Genomic DNA, 21389 nt, shown 5'->3' with positions numbered 1-21389 from the left:
CTTTAATCACCATTTTGAAGTGAATACTGAGTACTTTTAGTTCTAACTACTTTTGCTGAGAAACTAGAGACCTTTAAGTAATCGATTAAAGATGTTATGATGGAATGGTCACCTTTAGAAAGTAGATAATATTTGCACTAGAAGTGGAAGCCATGGCCAAGATCAATGTATTTGTCTATTAAAACTAACCATTTGCATGTTTATGATCAGGATCGATCCTTGGTGTTGGACCGGTGATAAATGAAAGAGCCGATCTTGGCTTTATGGACCATGGGGCTCTTTGGAGAGAAAAATGGAGATTGGTACTTGAATTGGAGAGGATTAATGGAAGGCCCCAGGAACAAATTATTTATGTAACAAGAGATCGCGATAAGGAACTTTTATCCAATTAGCAGTTGTTGTCGGTGTAACTTGTGTAGATCTATGGTTACGTATGATAATGATGGAATGTCACGGATGGTGTTACAGAAAACTAGAAGACACAAATGATGATCCGACTGACTTGATCCAAAACTAAGGAACAAAAGGGTAAGCCCTGTAACAGCCCTAGCTCTCTCCCTTACTGCTCAGCCTATGCAAAAATCTCAATGGCAGAAAATTGCATACCCTCGTTCCTCGACTGTATGACACCTGAACACCCTATAATAGTGAGGGGACACGACCACCGGCTCCCTACACTTAATACGGAGGGAGTCAGGGTCACCTAGTATCAAGCCCACAGGAAAACAGAAATAAAGAAACAGACGTATCTTGTGGATGCAGCAGTAACAGCTTCTAGCACCAGCACACTCCAGGAAGTTGTATAAACCGCAAGGTAAGGCAGTATGGGGAGGCAATCACTGCTAATAGATGACAGCTGGGAGAGGGAGGAGAGATGTCAAAACGAAAGCAAAATAAAAGAAGATCAGGCAGAAGGTACTGAAGAACGTCTAACAGAACTTCTCAAAGATCTGGTGGTGAAAATGGAATGATGGAATCTGTGTGTAAAACACTGAAGTCTACGTACAGCGACGCACTGCGGAAAACTGGAATTAAAATAGTAATTATTCCTTTGTTCTCTGAGGTATAAAGGACTGTGTCCAGGACTTATAACAGAGTGCTGCCTTTTACCACGGCTGTAATTCACTTCCATTTACCTCTTATGCCATAATCTGCCTACAGTTAACATTGACTTCAATGATGTCTTGCTGCCCTTCAGATTTCCATCAGAGATTATAAGCCAAAACCAGGAGAGACTCTAAACACAGAACAGGTACAGAGTTTCTCCTATACCTTATGTCTGTGGAGGCTCAAATCCTGGTTGTGGCTCACAATCACGGACGGAAATCACTGACAAAACACTGATGTGTGAATGAGGCTTAAACGAAAGAATCTTCTGAGGAAGAAGTTGCTTCAAGAAGTTTTGTGTTGTTGTGGCCAATTTCCAACAGTAGGAAACACATCCAGTGACTGAACTTATCCCTTACATACAGATAATGAGAGGACGTGTGTATTTAGTCATGTCTATTACCTGGTGATGTGAGGGGCCGGTGATCCTCCATCATGATGTCCTTGTACAGATCTTTGTGTCCTTCTAAATACTCCCACTCCTCCATGGAGAAATAGACGGTGACATCCTGACACCTTATAAGAACCTGACAACACAATGATACAGTCATCACCCAGATCCCTTCATAGCGTTCCTGTATAATGTCCCAGCATTCCCAGCAGTGTCACCTCTCCAGTCAGCAGCTCAATCATCTTGTTGGTGAGCTCTAGGATCTTCTCTCTATTGATTTCCTCATGTATCAGGGGGTGAGGTGGAGGCTCCATGATTGGGCTCAGGGTTCTTCCCCATCCTTCAGACACAGGGTCCTGACAGCGCTCACTAGAGGTCTTCTTCACTACTGTGTAGTCCTGGTTATGAAGAGACACAGTAATAACTATCACTCCATACATCTCCAGAGTCCCTCACCTCTCCAGTCATCTCCATCTGTTAGTAACATAAATAAGATGATGTAATATGATATCATCAGAATCTCTCACCTCTCCAGTAAGCAGAAAGAGGATCTCTAGGGTTAGATTTATTATACTCTCCACCATCTTGTCCCTTTCCATTCTTGTCGGGTCAATCAGGAGAAGGATCTTATATAGAAGATCTCCACTGAGCAGATCCTATATTGTAGGAACCTGAATGGAAAGAAGATGAGACTATGGAAAATCCTACAAAATCCCATGTAAAATACAATAACTGGATATAATAAGAGGAGACATCGGAGGAGATAATAAAGTGTAGATGTTGTGTTCTCTCTTTTAATATGGATCGAAACATGCGCGAGGTCAAGGCAGTTTCATGATATGTCATAAAATCCAATATATATAAAATACAAAACATAAGTTGATAACTGAGTCATAAAACTGGGAATAAAAAAAAAATATATAGAATAAAATGCAGACAGACCTGCAGAGCGAACTAACACCCCGGAATGAAGATCACATTAGCCCTTTTACACTACATGTGTCTATTTTATTCTATATTTTTTTTATATGACTTGTTGATCAACTTGGATGTTTTGTATTTTCTATATATTGGATTTTATAATCTAGATCATTTGTATGTTTCATTTGTTGGTATAGAGACAACTGAAAAAACCGCAAGGTGTGCATTGTGAATGACTAGAATACTACAAAAACAGCCTGACACGGTCCGGCCCAGGTTCTGATATCAGCACAGCTCCGAATAAAAAGCGATTGGTCCCTCATTTTTATACTAGAGGAACAAAACGAACAGTTTGGAAATGCGTCTGGTGTAACTGCAGTATTAAACCATCGAGTGTAATTGCTGCACCAACCTATTGAGAGGAATAAACGTATCCTTCATACCATTCCGGACATTGAACAGCAGAAGTCGGCGTTCCCGCCTCCCTACTACACACGCACAAGTAAACTATAGGATCCAGCAGCGCATCGAGATCATAGGTGAGCTGAGGTAATCAATATCAGATGGGGGGGGTCCGACACCTGGCCCCCCCAGTCGATCAGCTGTATGAAGAGAAGGCACATGCTGTGCGCGCCTGCAGTCTCCCGTCTCTCTTCCTGCTTGCCATAGACATGGCAGCGGCGAGCAGGACAGGAGACGGCGCACGCCTTCTCCTCATACAGCTGACCTGTGGGGGTGCCGGATGTCGAATCCCCGCCAATCTGATACTGATGACCTATCTTGAGGATAGTTCATCAATATTAAAAGCCCAGAGAACCCCTTTGAAAAGCAGTTTGGGAAATTTTCATAAAAATGTTAAGAATTGTTTACAAACTTCTAAGCCTGTTCTAAAAAAAGAAAATGACATTTACAGAAGGAGGAACATAAAGCAGACATATGGGGGATGTAAAGTAATAACTAGTTTACGAGGTATCACTATCTGCCGGAAAAGCTGAGAAATAAAAATTTTTAAAACTGTGAATTTTTCAAAAAAAAAGTTCTGAAGGAGTTAATGCAGGAAAATCTAACCGCAGTTTGTCCGTCATTTCACCATAACACATAATAAAGATGGCGGTTTGATACCTACATGGTGTAGAGATGGGTCTGCACGGCTGATCGGTGGAGAAGACTTCTGGAGGGTCAGGATGCGGACTCTGACACCGGAGGGATTGAATGAAGAAATCCAAGAAATTCCAGAATCTCTCCCTGTTTCCCCAGGTCATTCTGCCCTTCTCCAATATGGAGCATTAATACTCCTCATCATGTGCGCATGTGCGCATGCACTGCACTCTACTTGGCTCCTCCTCTACTGTGCTGGCGTAGTGAGGATGAGACCACTGCTTCCTATCCCGCTCACCTCCTTGCTTCCTGCATGTTCTCTTGTCTCCGGGGACAGGGTTTCCTTCCTGAGTGCACACGCATGCGCCACATAAATAAGTGGTGAGTATTACAGTGCCTTGCAAAAGTATTGACCCCCCTTGACTTATTTCGCATTTTGGTGCCTCACAACCTGGAATTAACATGGATTGTTTGAGGATTTGCATCATTTAATTTACAGAACATGCCCACAACTTTGAAGATGTTTTTTTTTTATTATTATTATTGTGAGGCAAACAACAAATAGGATAAAATAACAGAATAAGTCAATGTGCATAACTATTCACCCCCCTAAAATCAGTACTTTGTAGAGCCACCTTTTGCGGCAATCACAGCTCCAAGTCGCTTTGGATAAGTCTCTATGAGCTTGCCACATCTTACCACTGGGATTTTTGCCCATTCCTCCTTGCAAAACTGCTCCAACTCCTTCACGTTGGATGTTTGCACTTGTGAACAGCAATCTTTAGGTCTGACCACAGATTTTCTATTGGATTGAGATCTGGGCTGTGACTAGGCCATTCCAACACATTTCCATGTTTCCCCTAAACCACTCAAGTGTTGCTTTAGCAGTGTGTTTGGGGTCCTTGTCCTGCTGGAAGGTGAATTTACGTCCTAGCCTCAGATCATGCACAGAGTGGGACAGGTTCTGCTCAAGAATATCCCTGTATTTAACACCATCCATCTTTCCCTCCACTCTGACCAGTTTTCCAGTCCCCCCAGCATGATGCTGCCACCACGTGTCATTGTGGGGATGGTGTTCTTTGGGTGATGTGTTGGGTTTGCGCCAGACATAGCATTTTCTTTGATGATCTCATCAGACCAGAGCACCTTCTTCCATACATTTTGGGAGTCTCCCACATGCCTAAGTCCATGTCTCTGAGATCTCCTGGATATGTCTTCTATATAACGCCCCTGCTCAGTCCACATCTCTGAGATCTCCTGGATATGTCTTCTATATAATGCTCCCTGCTCCAGTCCACGTCTCTGAGATCTCCTGGATATTTCTTCTATATAACTGTCACGGATAGAGTGTGGGAAGAAGACTCACACGGCACACAGGACGAAAGAGGACAGGAACTAGGCCTGGATACTAGGGTAAAGGAACAACCCTAATCTGAGCCCTGACTAACTATCAATATGAGCTGACCTCAATGGTAGGAAAGCTCATACACGGGAACCTTGAGCCCTACAAAACCCTGGAATAGTGTCAGGGCATGAGAGACGACCCATTCCTCCACTAGATGGATGAACAGGAGTCTCCCTCAGGCCTAGATACAAACAACAGGGAAATATAACAAACAAAATACAAATAGGGAAGACAAGGAGAACAACAGCAGCACCAGGAGCTCATCAGAGATCCAAATAACCAGCTAGCTTGAAGTCCAGGGAAATAATCTATTAACCGCAAACCTGAGAGGGAGAGACAGCACTAAATAGGCAAGGTCAGATGACCAAACAAACACCACCTGAAGCAAGGGATGTGGCAATTACCAAAAACAACAAAACCCTAATTGATCCAAAAGGAACTTGTAAGATTAACGTGTTGCCAGTCTTTCTGATCTCCTGACACCTGTTATAGGAACATTCATGACAATAATGCCCCCTGCTCCAGTCCATGACATCTCCTCAATATGTTTTCTATATAATGCCCCCTCCTCCAATCCACATCAGTGAGATCTTCTGAATATGTCTTCTATATAAACGCCCTCAGTTCCAGTCCACGTCTCGGAGATCTCCTAGATATGTCTTCTATATAACGCCCCCTGCTCCAGTCCACATTTGTAAGATCTCCTGGATATGTCTTCTCTATAACGACCTCTGTTCCAGTCCAAACCTCTGAGATCTCTTGGATATGTCTTCTATATAATGCCCCCTGCTCCAGTGTCACGCTCTGCCCTGTGAGAGGCCTGAGAAGATCTGACAGACTTGCTACACGTGAGTCTGTCTGACAGATTGTTCTGTTTCTCTTTGTTGTGGGTTTGGGCAGGATCTTACCTCCCCACAAGTTCTGCTCATTAGTTATTTAGTGGTGCTATTTATACACACCTCCCACTATAGCCCTTGCGGTTTATATTTTCTTCTGGAGTTCTCAGATGGTGTTTGGTGAATCTCCTGCTCCCCATCCGTCTTAAGCTAAGTCCTACTCCTTCCCCTTTGTTGTTTGTTCTGGCTAGACCTCAGGAAGACGCTGGTTCCTGCACCATGCGCTAGGAACCGGTTCTTATATCTCCAGCTCCCTAGCTGAGGGTTTGTTTTAGTTTCAGCAGGCCTTAGGTTCCAGCGCATGAGCACTTCCACCTTAAGGATTTGCTCAAGTTGTCAGCAGTCAGGGAAAGGCTCAGGGATTGTCAGGTGATGACCTTTCCCTGTTCCCTAGCTTTGGGGCCTAGCCTGGTGTTTGTTACTTTCGTTGTATATGGTTTGCTTCCCTTCCCTCACCTACTGTGACATTATAAACCACCCATACCGCCATTTTTTTCCCCTTGCTCTGTGCAAAATAGAAGCTTTTGATGCACTGGTGGAGCGCATGCAGGGATTATCTTTGAAAGTTGCTGACCTTCGCAATTCGATTGCACTGTGTCAGAGATCTCTGGCATCTGACGCCGCTGGTGGGGACCAGGTCAGTCTTGAACCTAAGGTCGCTTTCCTAGATAGTTATCACTTCCCCCAGAAAACCTTTGTTCGGTTCTGGGAATCTTCTAGATTGTATTTTCGTCTACGTCCGATCTCATCTGGAGACGAAAATCAAAGAGTGGGGATTATCATTTCTCTTCTAAAAGATGATTCTCAGTCTTAGGCCTTTTCTCTGCTGATCGGTTCGCAGTCCCGCCGATCAATGGATGAATTTTTCATAGCCCTGGGCCTGATTTATGATGATACAGACCGGGTCTCTCTGGCCGAATCTAAGCTGCGTAGCTTGAGTCAGGGAGAACATTCTGCTGAGTCATATTGTGCTTAATTTAAAAGATGGGCGACTGACTCGGAGTGGAATCACCCAGCACCCCGTAGTCAGTTCTTTCAGGGGCTGTCTGAGAGACTAAAAGATGCCCTTGCATTTCATGAAAACCCCAATTCTTTGGAGACGGCCATGTCCCTAGACATACGGATTGTTGTATTTGGTTTGCTTCCCTTCCCTCACTTACCTTGACAGTCCACGTCTCCGAGATCTCCAGGATATGTCTTCTATGTAACGCCCCCTCCTCCAATCCACGTCGCTGATATTTCCTGGATATGTCTTCTATATAACATCCCCTGTTCCAGTCTACGTCTCTGAGGTCTCCTGGATAGGTCTTCTGTATAAGGCCCCTTTTTCCAGTCCACGTCTCTGAGATCTCCTGGATATGTCTTCTATATAAACTCCCCTGCTCCAGTCCACCTCTCGGAGATCTTGAAATGTCTTCTATATAAACACCCCCTGCTCTAGTCCACGTCTCTGACATCTCCTGGATATAAATAAATAAAATTTCCCAGGGCGCAAGAAAGCTGACCACAATCCAGTCCAGATGGCAATGGGAAAAATGATACTTTATTGCAGAAGTACAAAGCGTTTCAGGGAGTAACTCCCCTTCATCAGGTACAGAACACTGCATACAAACTAAACATACACACAGTATATATATATATATATATATATATATATATATATATATATATACACACACACACAGTGGGATGCGAAAGTTTGGGCAACCTTGTTAATCGTCATGATTGTCCTGTATAAATCGTTGGTTGTTACGATAAAAAAAATGTCAGTTAAATAGGAGACACACACAGTGATATTTGAGAAGTGAAATGAAGTTTATCGGATTTACAGAAAGTGTGCTATAATTGTTTAAACAAAATTAGGCAGGTGCATAAATTTGGGCACCACAAAAAAGAAATGAAATCAATATTTAGTAGATCCTCCTTTTGCAGAAATTACAGCCTCTAAATGCGTCCTGTAGGTTCCAATGAGAGTCTGGATTCTGGTTGAAGGTATTTTGGACCATTCCTCTTTACAAAACATCTTAAGTTCATTCGGGTTTGATGGCTTCCGAGCATGGACAGATCTCTTTAAGTCACACCACAGATTTTCAATTATATTCAGGTCTGGGGACTGAGATGGCCATTCCAGAACGTTGTACTTGTTCCTCTGCATAAATGCCTTAGTGGATTTTGAGCAGTGTTTAGGGTCGTTGTCTTGTTGAAAGTTCCAGCCCCGGCGCAGCTTCAGCTTTGTCACTGATTCCTGGACATTGGTCTCCAGAATCTGCTGATACTGAGTGGAATCCATGCGTCCCTCAACTTTGACAAGATTCCCAGTCCCTGCACTGGCCACACAGCCCCACAGCATGATGGAACCACCACCATATTTTACTGTAGGTAGCAGGTGTTTTTCTTGGAATGCTGTGTTCTTTTTCCTCCATGCATAACGCCCCTTGTTATGGCCAAATAACTCAATTTTAGTTTCATCAGTCCACAGCACCTTATTCCAAAATGAAGCTAGCTTGTCCAAATGTGCTTTAGCCCACCTCAAGCAGCACTTTTTGTGCTGTGGGCGGAGAAAAGGCTTCCTCTGCATCACTCTCGCATACAGCATCTCCTTGTGTAAAGTGCGCCGAATGGTTGAACGATGCACAGTGACTCCATCTGCAGCAAGATGATGTTGTAGGTCTTTGGTGCTGGTCTGTGGGTTGACCCTGACTGTTCTCACCATTCGTCACCTCTGTCTATCCAAGATTTTTCTTGGTCTGCCACTTCGAGCCTTGACTTGAACTGAGCCTGTGGTCTTCCATTTCCTCAATATGTTCCTGACTGTGGAAACAGACAGCGGAAATCTCTGAGACAGCTTTCTGTATCCTTCCCCTAAACCATGATGGTGAACAATCTTTGTCTTCAGGTCATTCGAGCGTTGTTTTGAGACCCCCATGTTGCTACTCTTCAGAGAAAATTAAATGAGGGAAACTTACAATTGACCCACTTAAATACTCATCCTCATAATTGGATTCACCTGTGTATGTAGGTCAGGGGTCACGGAGCTTACCAAGCCAATTTGAGTTCCAATAATTAGTTCTAAAGGTTTTGGAATCAATAAAATGACAACAACAGCGACCACATGTCTGCACCTGCCTAATTATGTTTAAACAATTATAGCACACTTTCTGTAAATCCAATAAACTTCATTTCACGTCTCAAATATCACTGTGTGTGTCTCCTATATGATAGATTTAACTGACATTTTTTATCGTAACAACCAACGATTTATACAGGAAAATCATGACGATTAACAAGGTTGCCCAAACTTTCGCATCCCACTGTATATATATATATATATATATATATACACACACACACATATACAGTACAGACCAAAAGTTGGACACACCTTCTCATTCAAAGAGTTTTCTTTATTTACATGACTATGAAAATTGTAGATTCACACTGAAGGCATCAAAAGCAGTAATCAAAGCAAAAGGTGGCTACTTTGAAGAACCTAGAATATGACATATTTTCAGTTGTTTCACACTTTTTTGTTATGTATATAATTCCACATTTGTTAATTCATAGTTTTGATGCCTTCAGTGTGAATCTACAATTTTCATATTCATGAAAATAAAGAGAACTCTTTGAATGAGAAGGTGTGTCCAAACGTTTGGTCTGTACTGTATATATACATATATATATATATACATACATACACACACATTCAAAAAACCACCAAACCAAAGGGGGCAGGGCTAGAGGGGGAGTGGTCTGTGGAAATCGGTCCCTAGAATGTGTGGCAGATATAATGAATAGAATAAGGTTTAATTAGGGAGGTAGAACCAATGGTGCTGCGGTGAAGCCGGAGCGGTGTTACTGATGAATAATGATGAATAAGTTGCCGTGCTCCTGAGTACGGAGCGCTCGCACTAAGGGGAAGGTCACGTGATGCACAACTAGGACGCTTGAGACTTGCGCAGCACAGTCAAGGCGTCGGGAACAGGATGGCTTGAAGGGGGAGGAGGTGGGGTGGTGGAAACAGCCGTCAAAGTGGCCTCAGGGTTTGGTGGTTCAAGACCAGAGGCAGTGGAGGGGAATGAATGTCAAGGTACATAATATAATATGTGGGAGGCTGTAAGGGATACAAAAATATATAAATATTCAAGAATATATGTTCAAAGAACAAAAATACAATAATAATAATAATAATAATAATAAATATAATAATAAAAAATTGTAGGAAATAAATATATTATATACGGTAATAAATCATTAATAATTGATAATAAAAGGAAAATCCAAGTGACCGAAAACTCCAATTTATGGAACACCATGCCCAAATATGTATACATGACGACTGCGGCCCCCTTAACCTTCCCCCGACCTCCTTTCCCTCACTCCCTAACCATACTCCTCCTTCCCAACCCTCCCAACAGTCTACACTATCCTCCCCGCCCACCCCTGCAGATTTCGAACTCAACTCTTTGATTACTCTACATGCCACATCCCCTTCCCAACTTCACAGCTGGTCCCCCCCCCTTGCCAATCATCATTCCAACACCAGCCAAGGCTCACCCTTCACACCCATGACCCACCTGCCTCTCCCATCCAGGCCCTGTTTTTTATCTCTTCCTCCCATACTCACACCTACCAACTGTGAGAGTAATTGGGTGTTGCTTAAAGGTATATCCTTTCTATATTAAATGTATGTATGTATATTCTATATACTTATAATAGTGATGATTCAAGAAGAGTGTAACCTTTATCATATATTCCACTGAGCACATTTACGGAGACTAAGGTCATCCGAATATAAACGGAGACAGCAGTCTGTGAATAGAAGGGGGAGTATGACCTCTCAAAATAACCGGAGGAAGAAGGGAGTATTAGGGAGATTTTTGTAGGCTATTGTGCAACTTTGGTTGTTGGATAATCATCAAATAGGCCTTGTGAACATGTACTTGAAATTCCAAGAACTATTGATATTGATGAGCCAGCATCAAGATGCGTCCAAGCCAGCTGTGGGAACGTGACCTTTTAAATCTTGAATCTTGTCATATTGAAATATTACCTTGTTATGTAAGACTCTTCATTGCCAATATGTATCACGTGTGATAAGAAAGAAAAAGCAAGTTGCAAAGCAGCCAATTCCTGTGTTCATAGCAGCATATGGTAAACTGCTGCAGATGCAGGGGGAAGGAGAGACGGAGGACAGATGAGAATGGGAAGTGAAAAAGGGAATACATATGATAAGAAAGGAGCAATCAATCAACACAGAAGAATATAGAAGGAAGGGGTTGCGCTTCGGCTGTGGAGGAAGGGGGCATATGAAAAAGGATTGTCCCTCCAGAAAGCAAAAATTTCAAGGAAATTCACGTAATCCACAGGTAAAATCATTGAATACTCAGATTCAACTGGCTTCAGTAGACCAGTACCATTATGATGACTAGGAAATTGGCAGCCCCCAGATTGCAGAGCAACCATCAACTGTAATAAATGTGTTACCTCTCCCAGGCCCAAAAGCAGTTGTTAAATTACCATTACCTGATGGAAAAGAAGTTGACTGTGTGGTTGACACGGGGGCGAGCCGATCAATTCTTAAAGCTCATGAACTATCACCAGAATATTTAGGCCCTGATCAGGTAACGGGAGTAGGATTGACAGGAGAACTTTGTGCATTGAAACAGACTAAACCACTACAAGTACGACTAGATGACACCACAGACATATGTATACAATTACTGGTGTCAGAGAATTGCCCTGTGAACTTACTTGGTGCAGATGTGCTGCATGCTGTCAATGCAATCATAAGATTTGGGAAAAAGGGAGTATCGGTAACAGGGCCCCTTATGGAACCTATTTTAACTGCATTAACTGCCTTGGTAAACCCACTACCTGAAGGGGGGTTGCAGAAAGACCCCACACAATTGCAAGCAATAGAAGATATGCTTGCAAAGGTACCACCAGGGTTGTGGGTAAAAAACAAAGCTGATGTAGGTCTACTTCAGGTAGAACCAGTAAAGATCCAGTTAAAACCAGGAGTGCAGCCTGTTAAAATAAAGCAATATCCCTTGAGCCAAGACCAAACAAGTAGGAGAATATCTCAAGGTGGGAGTCATAAGGGAATGCCGATCCCCTTATAATACTCCTCTTTACCCTATAAAGAAAAATCCTCAACCAGGAAAGCCCCAAGCATATAGGATGATTCATGATCTGAGAGAAATTAACAAACTAATGGTCATAAACACTCCTATTGTACCAAATCCACATACGATGCTTAATCAGATTTCTAGTTGTTTCACTGTAATAGACTTGGCAAATGCGTTATTTTCTGTCCCAGTGGATGAAGAAAGCCAGCTGCCTTTGGCATTATCCTTCAATGGGAAACAATACTGCTGGACATGGCTGCCTCAGGGGGGTGCCACGTCTCCCTCTGAATTTTCTGAAACCATGGCACGAGTGCTGCTTTCATGGCATCCAATGAACATAGACACGTTACTACTTCAGTATGTTGACGATTTGCTTCTTTGTACTGTGAATGTTGAAGTGTGTCTACAGGAAACACTTTCTCTCTTGATATTCCTGCATGCTGAAGGATACAGAGTATCGAAAGACAAATTGCAGATTTCTAAGCGCAAGGTGGTATTCCTGGGGCATTGTATTTCCCAGCAGGCCAAACATATAACCCCAGAAAGGAGGAAGGCTGTGGTCCAACTTAGGGAACCCACTACAGTTCGAGAACTGAGGACATTTGTTGGTCTTGTCAGTTATGTCCGGGAGTGGATTCCCTCTGCCTCATCGCTGATGCAACCTCTGTTTGACGTCCTAGCAGCCTGTAATCGAGGACAGTCATTTGTGCTCACTGCAGAAGTGGTTGGAGGATTTAAAGGGTTGAAACTAGCAATAATATCAGCACCTTGTTTAGGAATACCTAATTATGATCTTGATTTCAATCTGTTTTGTCGTGAGAACACAGGGCATGCCAAAGGAGTGTTAACCCAGATACATGGAGGTAAGCATCGCCCACTAGGTTACTAATTATTACATCTTGATGTGGTGGCTAGGGGGGCTCCTTCTTGTATACGAGCAGTGGCAGCCTGTGCTCAATTAACAGAAAAAGTTGCAGAAATAGTTTTGGATCATGCACTTACAATTTATGTTCCTCATGCTGTACAGGAACTACTGTCTCAGGCAAAGACTCGTCATCTGTCAATGATGAGATTAACTAAATATGAAGTTGCATTGCTTACTCCACCTAATATAACAATCAAAAGGTGTACTGTTCTAAACCCAGCAACACTGCTTCCAGAAACTAATCAATTAGATCAGGAAGTGTCAAATAATGTTGTTGACCACGATTGCCTTGAGCTGATGAAAACTGAAACTAAGGAACTTGATAATGTAACTGAAATACCCATTCCTTATGCTGATGTTGAGTTTTTCGTAGATGGATCACGATATTACCTGGATGGGAAACCATACACAGGGTATGCTGTGACTACCTTGGAAGAAGTTGTGAGACAAGGATCACTCCCACCAGGAGTTGACAGCCCTCGCTGAGGCATGTATAATGGCTGAAAATCAGATGGTAAACATTTACACCGATTCTCGTTATGGGTTTGGCATTTCACATGATTATGGCCCCATCTGGAAAAGCAGGGATTTTGTAGGATCCTCTGGTAAGCACATAAAAAATGCTGAATCTGTGGCTCGATTATTTAGAGCCTTGGAACTACCTAAAATGGTGGCCATTGTCAAGGTACAGGCCCACACAAAAGAGCAAACAAAAGAAGCTAAAGGAAATCGACGAGCAGACGCAGCTGCAAAGCAGGCTGCTCTGCTACCTCTCCCCATAGCCAGCCATTCAGTGGACATAGTACCACAGGCTAGGGAAATGGATCTGGAGATACTCCAGAAACTTCAAGAACAAACAGCTAAACCAGAAAGAGAGGAGTGGGAAAAACAAGGGGCCAAGAAGAATCAAGAGGGTTTGTATGCGGTAAGTGACAAATTGTGCCTTCCTAGAGTATTATACTCAATGATCTGTGCACTGTCACATGGCCCAACCCACCAGTCTAAAGAAGCAATGGTAAGTTTGGTAACACGAGGATGGGTGGCGCCAGGGTTCAACAATGCCGCTGCAAAATTTGTCCAAGGGTGCATGGTCTGTGCTTGCCATAACATAGGGAGAACTGTAAAGGTGCCCCCACGGTGCACCCCAAAACCATTATACCCGTTTCAGAGACTGCAAATTGATTTCATACAACTTCCCAGGGTTGGCAAATATGAGTATGTCCTGGTATGTGTAGATCTCTTTTCAGGATGGCCAGAAGCTTGGCCCACAGCGAAGGCAAATGCAAAAACTGTTGCTAAAAAGCTGTTGTCTGAAGTTGCAGGTTTGGTGTTCCTGAGGTAATAGAAAGTGATAGAGGTACTCATTTCACTTCAGAAGTGTTACAAGAAATACTTCATGCCTTGGGCATAGAACAAGCGTTCCATACTGCATACAGACCGCTTGAACGGAACTCTGAAATCAAAAATTCAAAAAGCCATGGCAGAAACTGGTAAGCCATGGACTGAATGCTTGCCCATAGTATTATATTCAGTTAGAGTAACACCACATAGGAAAACTAAGCCGAGTCCATATGAGATATTGTTTGGAACAGCACCAAAGACAGGCCTGTATTTTCCACAGTAGCTTCAGGCACTTCACTCAGATATGACACAATATGTGGGTGCGTTGTGTAAGAGGTTACAGCAAACTCATGACCGTGTTTTTAGTTCCATTCCAGATCCATCTTCATTGGAGGGAACGCATGCATTAGCTCCTGGAGATTGGGTCACGGTTAAAAGACATATCAGAAAGGCTTTGGACCCTCGATTTGACGACAACAACTGTGATACAACCAAAGGATAATCCTTCTCAAGTTATGGTTATGATGTCTCCTGTTTCAACATCTAACGAATCAGACACTATCATTGTCACACCAAATCCTAAACTCAGAAGGGCCTGCCGATCATTGTTCTTATTGTAATCAGAAGATTGTTAACAATATAACTGATTGTGGAATTTCCACAATATATACAATCGAGCAACACTAAACTATTCATAATTTATTATTCCATTGACTATGAATTGAAAGGATATAGTAAGAAGGCCATGTAAGAAAATCTTCTGGATGGATGCAGGGCATCCCACAATCTATAGGAATTAGTATTCTTGTACTTTGTGTAAGAAGGATGATTTTCCGGCCCATTCTCCGATTATAACATAGGGAGACTTTTTCTATAGACAGTGGAATAGTGATAAAAAGAGGGGAAATGTGAGAGTAATTGGGTGTTGCTTAAGGTATGTATATTCTATATACTTATAATAGTGATGATTCAAGAAGAGTGTAACCTTTATCATATATTCCACTGAGCACATTTACTGAGACTAAGGTCATCCGAATATAAATGGAGACAGAAGTCTGTGAATAGAAGGGGGAGTATGACCTCTCAAAATAACCGGAGGAAGAAGGGAGTATTAGGGAGATTGGCTATTGTGCAACTTTGGTCGTTGGATAATCATCAAATAGGCCTTGTGACAATGTACTTGAAATTCCAAGAACTATTGATATTGATGAGCCAGCATCAAGGTGCGTCCAAGCCAGCTGTGGGAACGTGACCTTTTAAATCTTGAATCTTGTCATATTGAAATATTACCTTATTATGTAAGACTCTTCATTGCCAATATGCATCACGTGTGATTATATAACGTGTATTGACCAATCATAGTACTGTAAACATCTTAGATCATTTTGTAACTCCTACAATGAGATGTGTATAAAATAAAGTCCTTATGGGCGGTCTAATCAGATCTCCTCAGACATATATATTTGCATCTGTCTGTGTATTTCTCGGCCGAAATAATTGTTCAATCTCTACCTTGATAGAACCACTCTGACACAACTTATATCCCATACTAAAGAGCCCCAACACAGTCGCAATCACCAATTATTTCCATCCTTTGGGGAAAAGATCAGCCAAAAGAAAAAAATACAGAAGGGGCAAGAGCAAAACGAAAAACATAGGACATCTAAATTCTACTTAACCAGAAGTCAAAATTTTAAATTTATCCACATATAAACTCAACCCTGAGGAGACCGCATTGTTATCTAGAGGGCTATCTTTTTGCCCTTCTTCAAACGTCAAGGGTTTCGACCTATTTTTAGACCTCCATAATGTCACCAGAAAATTGACTTTTAAAAGGCACTTCAATATCCTGGAGAATTTGAGCAGAAAAACTGATGAGTAGTGTTTGGATGTCCCTTCCACCTCAGGAGCCCTCACATATATCTCCACCGGCTTGAAACCCCCATCAAACTTCTACCCCACTCAACTTAGCGGCAACTTCATTGACACCTTTTATAATTTAGTTCTGGAAGATTTCTGGACTATAAATAAAATCTTTTATTCTTGAATCCATCAGGTTCATCCTCACGCATAACGTGTTTCGTTTCCAGGATCAGCTTTATCTGCAAACCAGGGGGACCACTATGGGCACGGGATTTGCGCTGAGTTTCACTAATCTGTTTATAGGGGCCTTCGAAACCAGATTCATATATAGTTCCAGCTTTTGGGTGCAAAACATAATTTTTTATCAACGGTACATTTTATTTGTTTGGAATGGTGACATTTGTTCTATTAATAATTTCATTTCACATCTCAATTCCACTGATTGGGGTATTACTTTATCCAGAACTCATAACCAGGCAAAAATTGAGTACTTGGACCTAGAACTAAACGACATCAAAAATAAAATTACAAACACGCATTTTTTTCAAAAAGGTGGATTGTAATAGCTACCTGGACTTCACCAGTTCACACCATGAAAAATTAAAAACCAATATTCCCTTTCGCCAGTTAAAGCAAAGAAGAAGAAACTGCTCCTTGGACAAAGACTTCATCACCCAGAGTGAAATCATCCGCAAGAAAAGGTTATCCATTCCCAATTATAGAAGCGGCCTTTAACTAAGCAAAAAACCCTTCACAGGAAAACTGCCTACCTATCAACAAAAATACAGATGATACAAAAAAAATTATAAAAAAAAAGAAATCTGAAAATAAGTGAAGCACAAATTTCAAATTTTATTACCACATACAGCAATAATCATAAAGACATTAGAAGCATCCTCTCTAAACACTGGCATATCCTTAGAAGTGACCCATTTTTATCAAAATCACTACCCATCCACCCTCCTCTGACGTCCAGGAGAGCTAAAACACTAAAAAAATGTACTAGCTCCAAGTAAACTGCGGGCCCATGGACCTGATCACAACCCCCCCCCCCCCCCCCCCCCGTAACACATTCCTCTGAACCACTGGGTAGTTTCAGATGCAACCAGCCCAAATGTCTCTGCTGTACCGCTATACGGGTCTCCACTTCTTTTCGAAGTAGATCCAATGGGGGGAAACTTTTCTATTAGACCACATTTGGACTGTGGATCGAAGAATGTGGTCTATCTGTTAGAATGCCCCTGTGGACTGCAGTATGTGGGGCGGACAATCCAAACCCTGCGAAACAGGCTCAACAAACACCGCTCCAATATTAAAAAGGGTTTCTTACAGCCCAGCATGTCTAGACACGCAACCATCCGCCATCAGGGCCTTGCCACAATTTTTTTTTTTTATTATGCCCATTGAAAAAAATCGGTTCCGATTGCCATAATGTTATGCAGACCATAAAAAGGCGCGAGAGGTTTTGGATATATAAACTCAACTGTCTTAACCCATTTGGTCTTAATGAGGCCTTTGAGATAAACCTGAAATACCCCGAGCTATGCTAAACCTCAAGCCGCTCCGTTCCCATTCCCTGTCCTAGTCCGAACAGTCAGGGTTGCTCCAAGATTTTAAACTTTAAACTTTATTTTAACATGTTTTACAATTGTCATTTCGTCTTGAATACATATTTGGGCATGGCGTTTCATAAATTGGAGTTTTCGGTCACTTGGATTTTCCTTTTATTATATTTTATTTATCATATAATATATTTATTCCCTACTATTTATTATTATTGTATTTTTGTTCTTTGAACATATATTCTTGAATATTTATATATTTTTGTATCCCTTACAGCCTCCCACCCAGTTGTACTAGTAAGGTCCTCCTCCTTATATTATATTATGTACCTTGACATTCATTCTCCTCCACTGCCTCTGGTCTCGAACCACCAAACCCTGAGGCCACCTTGACGGCAATTACCACCACCCCACCTCCTTCCCCTTGAAGCCATCCTGCTCCCGGCGCCTCGACTGTGCTGCGCAAGTCTCTGCAGCACAGCCGCGCGGCTGCAAGCGTCCTGGTTGCGAAGCACAACCGTTAAAGGTGAGCCTTGCACTGGAACCATCTGTTTTACTTGTTCACAAACGGTATTACACTATGGTGCGCCCTGTTTTGTCTTTAACAGCATAAAGTCAATTTTGTGGATTTGATCTCCTGGATATGTCTTCTATATAACGTCCCCTGTTCCAGTCCACGTCTCTGAGATCTCCTGGATATGTCTTCTATATAACGTCCCCTGTTCCAGTCCACGTCTCTGAGATCTCCTGGATATGTCTTCTATATAACGTCCCCTGCTCCAGTCCAGGTCTCTGAGATCTTCTGGATATGTCTTCTATATAACGCCCCCTCCTCCAGTCCACGTCTCTGAGATCTCCTGGATATGTCTTCTATATAACATCCCCTGCTCCAGTCCACGTCTCAGAGATTACCTGGATGTGTGTTCTGAATAAACTCCCTTTTTGAAGTCCACGTCTTTGAGATCTTCTGAATATGTCTTCTGTATAACCTCCACTGCTCCAGTCCACGTCTCTGAGATCTCCTGGATAAGTCTTCTATATAACGCCCTCTGTTCCAGTCCACGTCTCTGAGATCTCCTGGATATGTCTTCTATATAACACCCCCTGCTCCAGTCCACGTCTCTGAGATCTCCTGCATATGTCTTCTATATAACGCCCCCTGCTCCAGTCCACGTCTCTGAAAGCTCCTGGATATGTCTTCTATATAACGCCCCCTGCTCCAGTCCACGTCTCTGAGATCTCCTGGATATGTCTTCTATATAACGCCCCCTCCTCCAGTCCACGTCTCTGAGATCTCCAGGATATGTCTTCTATATAACGCCCCCTGCTCCAGTCCACGTCTCCAAGATCTCCTGGATATGTCTTCTATATAACGACCCCCTGCTCCAGTCCACATCTCTGAGATCCCCTGGATATGTCTTCTATATAACACCCCCTGCTCCAGTCCACATCACTGATATCTCCTGGATATGTCTTCTATATAACGCCCCCTGCTCCAGTCCACGTCTCTGAGATCCCCTGGATATGTCTTCTATGTAACGCCCCCTGTTCCAGTCCACGTCTCTGAGATCTCCTGGATATGTCTGATGTGTGTTCTAAATAAACCCCCTTTTTCCAGTCCACGTCTTTGAGATCTTCTGGATATGTCTTCTATATAACGCCCCCTGTTTCAGTCCACATCTCTGAGATCTCCTGGATATGTCTTCTATATAACGCCCCCTCCTCCAGTCCACGTCTCTGAGATCTCCTGGATATGTCTTCTATATAACACCCCCTGCTCCAGTCTACGTCTCTGAAATCTCCTGGATATGTCTTCTATATAACGCCCCCTGCTCCAGTCCACGTCTATGAGATCTCCTGGATATGTCTTCTATATAACACCCCCTGCTCCAGTCCACGTCTCTGAGATCTCCTGGATATGTCTTCTATATAACGCCCCCTGCTCCAGTCCACGTCTCTGAGATCTCCTGGATATGTCTTCGATATAACGCCCCCTGTTTCAGTCCACATCTCTGAGATCTCCTGGATATGTCTTCTATATAACGCCCCCTCCTCCAGTCCACGTCTCTGAGATCTCCTGGATATGTCTTCTATATAACACCCCCTGCTCCAGTCTACGTCTCTGAAATCTCCTGGATATGTCTTCTATATAACGTCCCCTGCTCCAGTCCACATCTCTGAGATCTCCTGGATATGTCTTCTATATAACGCCCCCTGCTCCAGTCCACGTCTATGAGATCTCCTGGATATGTCTTCTATATAACACCCCCTGCTCCAGTCCACGTCTCTGAGATCTCCTGGATATGTCTTCTATGTAACGCCCCCTGTTCCAGTCCAGGTCTCTGAGATCTCCTGGATATGTCTGATGTGTGTTCTAAATAAACCCCCTTTTTCCAGTCCACGTCTTTGAGATCTCCTGGATATGTCTTCTATATAACGCCCCTCCTCCTCCAGTCCACGTCTCTGAGATCTCCTGGATATGTCTTCTATATAACGCCCCCTGCTCCAGTCCACGTCTCTGAGATCTGCTGGATATGTTTTCTATATAACACCCCCTGTTCCAGTCCATATCTCTGAGATCTCCTGGATATGTCTTCTATATAATGCCCCCTGTTCCAGTCCACGTCTCTGAGATCTCCTGGATATGTCTTCTATATAACACCCCCTGCTCCAGTACACGTCTCTGAGATCTCCTGGATATGTCTTCTATATAATGCCCCCTGTTCCAGTCCACATCTCTGAGATCTCCTGGATATGTCTTCTATATAATGCCCCCTGTTCCAGTCCACGTCTCTGAGATCTCCTGGATATGTCTTCTATATAACGCCCCCTGTTCCAGTCCACGTCTCTGAGATCTCCTGGATATGTCTTCTATATAATGCCCCCTGTTCCAGTCCACGTCTCTGAGATCTCCTGGATATGTCTTCTATATAACGCCCCTGCTCCAGTCCACGTCTCTGAGATCTCCTGGATATGTCTTCTATATAACGCCCCCTGCTCCAGTACACGTCTCTGAGATCTCCTGGATATGTCTTCTATAGTAGCCTGGGTGTTAACTAGGGAATTGTGTTATCTCCGTGGTAACTGAATCCATAACGCAATTCACATTTTACCAGTAAACGGAGCGTGAACGAATTTTATAACCTGAAATTTGCTCATCTCTAGTCTCAACATGTGTGGATGTGATGAGTGTTCCACTTACCTGGGGGCAGGCGTGTCCTCCTCTGACAACCCTTCACTATGGAGCCTCCTGGGCTGTAATTTCTACCACCAGGCAGTAGTCAGGCTCCAGGCTGTGCTGCAGGAGAAGGTACAGGACCTGTGATGATGTCATGACCATGTGAACAGGTGTGGGAGGAGTCAGGCTGTGCTGCAGGAGAAGGTACAGGACCTGTGATGATGTCATGACCATGTGACCGTGTGTGGGAGGAGTCAGGCTGTGCTGCAGGAGAAGGTACAGGACCTGTGATGATGTCATGACCATGTGATCAAGTGTGGGCGGAGTCAGGCTGTGCTGCAGGAACAGATACAGGACCTGTGATGATGTCATGACCATGTGATCAGATGTGGGAGGTGTCATGGAGATCACATGATTAGGATTATCTGCTTCCTGTACACAGGTCTCTGCTGTACTGCTTGTAATTCCAGTCTGTATGTAGCAGAGCTGTAAGCCTGTAATGTTTGTATAGATGAGCTGTATCCGTGTAATGTCTGTGTAGTTGAGCTGTATGTGCATACAACCAAGCTGTTTA

General features: G+C 43.0%; 1 long non-coding RNA gene and 1 pseudogene across 1 annotated transcript; both read right to left on the bottom strand.

The window, feature by feature from the left end:
• Window positions 1–1533, bottom strand: part of LOC122940390 — a 1294760-nt pseudogene extending 1293227 nt beyond the window's left edge.
• Window positions 1534–1837: 304 nt separating this feature from the next.
• On the bottom strand, window positions 1838–20961 carry LOC122940510. The gene is made up of 3 exons (XR_006390335.1): window positions 20840–20961; window positions 2026–2169; window positions 1838–1896 (listed from the first exon to the last, which is right to left on the bottom strand). It is a non-coding gene; the product is annotated as an uncharacterized LOC122940510 (long non-coding RNA).
• Between the last annotated feature and the right edge of the window lie 428 nt (window positions 20962–21389).

The sequence above is a fragment of the Bufo gargarizans genome, chromosome 6 (genome assembly GCF_014858855.1).
Source record: "Bufo gargarizans isolate SCDJY-AF-19 chromosome 6, ASM1485885v1, whole genome shotgun sequence".
Classification (NCBI taxonomy): Eukaryota; Metazoa; Chordata; class Amphibia; order Anura; family Bufonidae; genus Bufo; species Bufo gargarizans.
The sequence above is the reverse complement of the archived record's forward strand: the minus strand, read 5'-3'. Positions and strand labels throughout refer to the sequence as shown.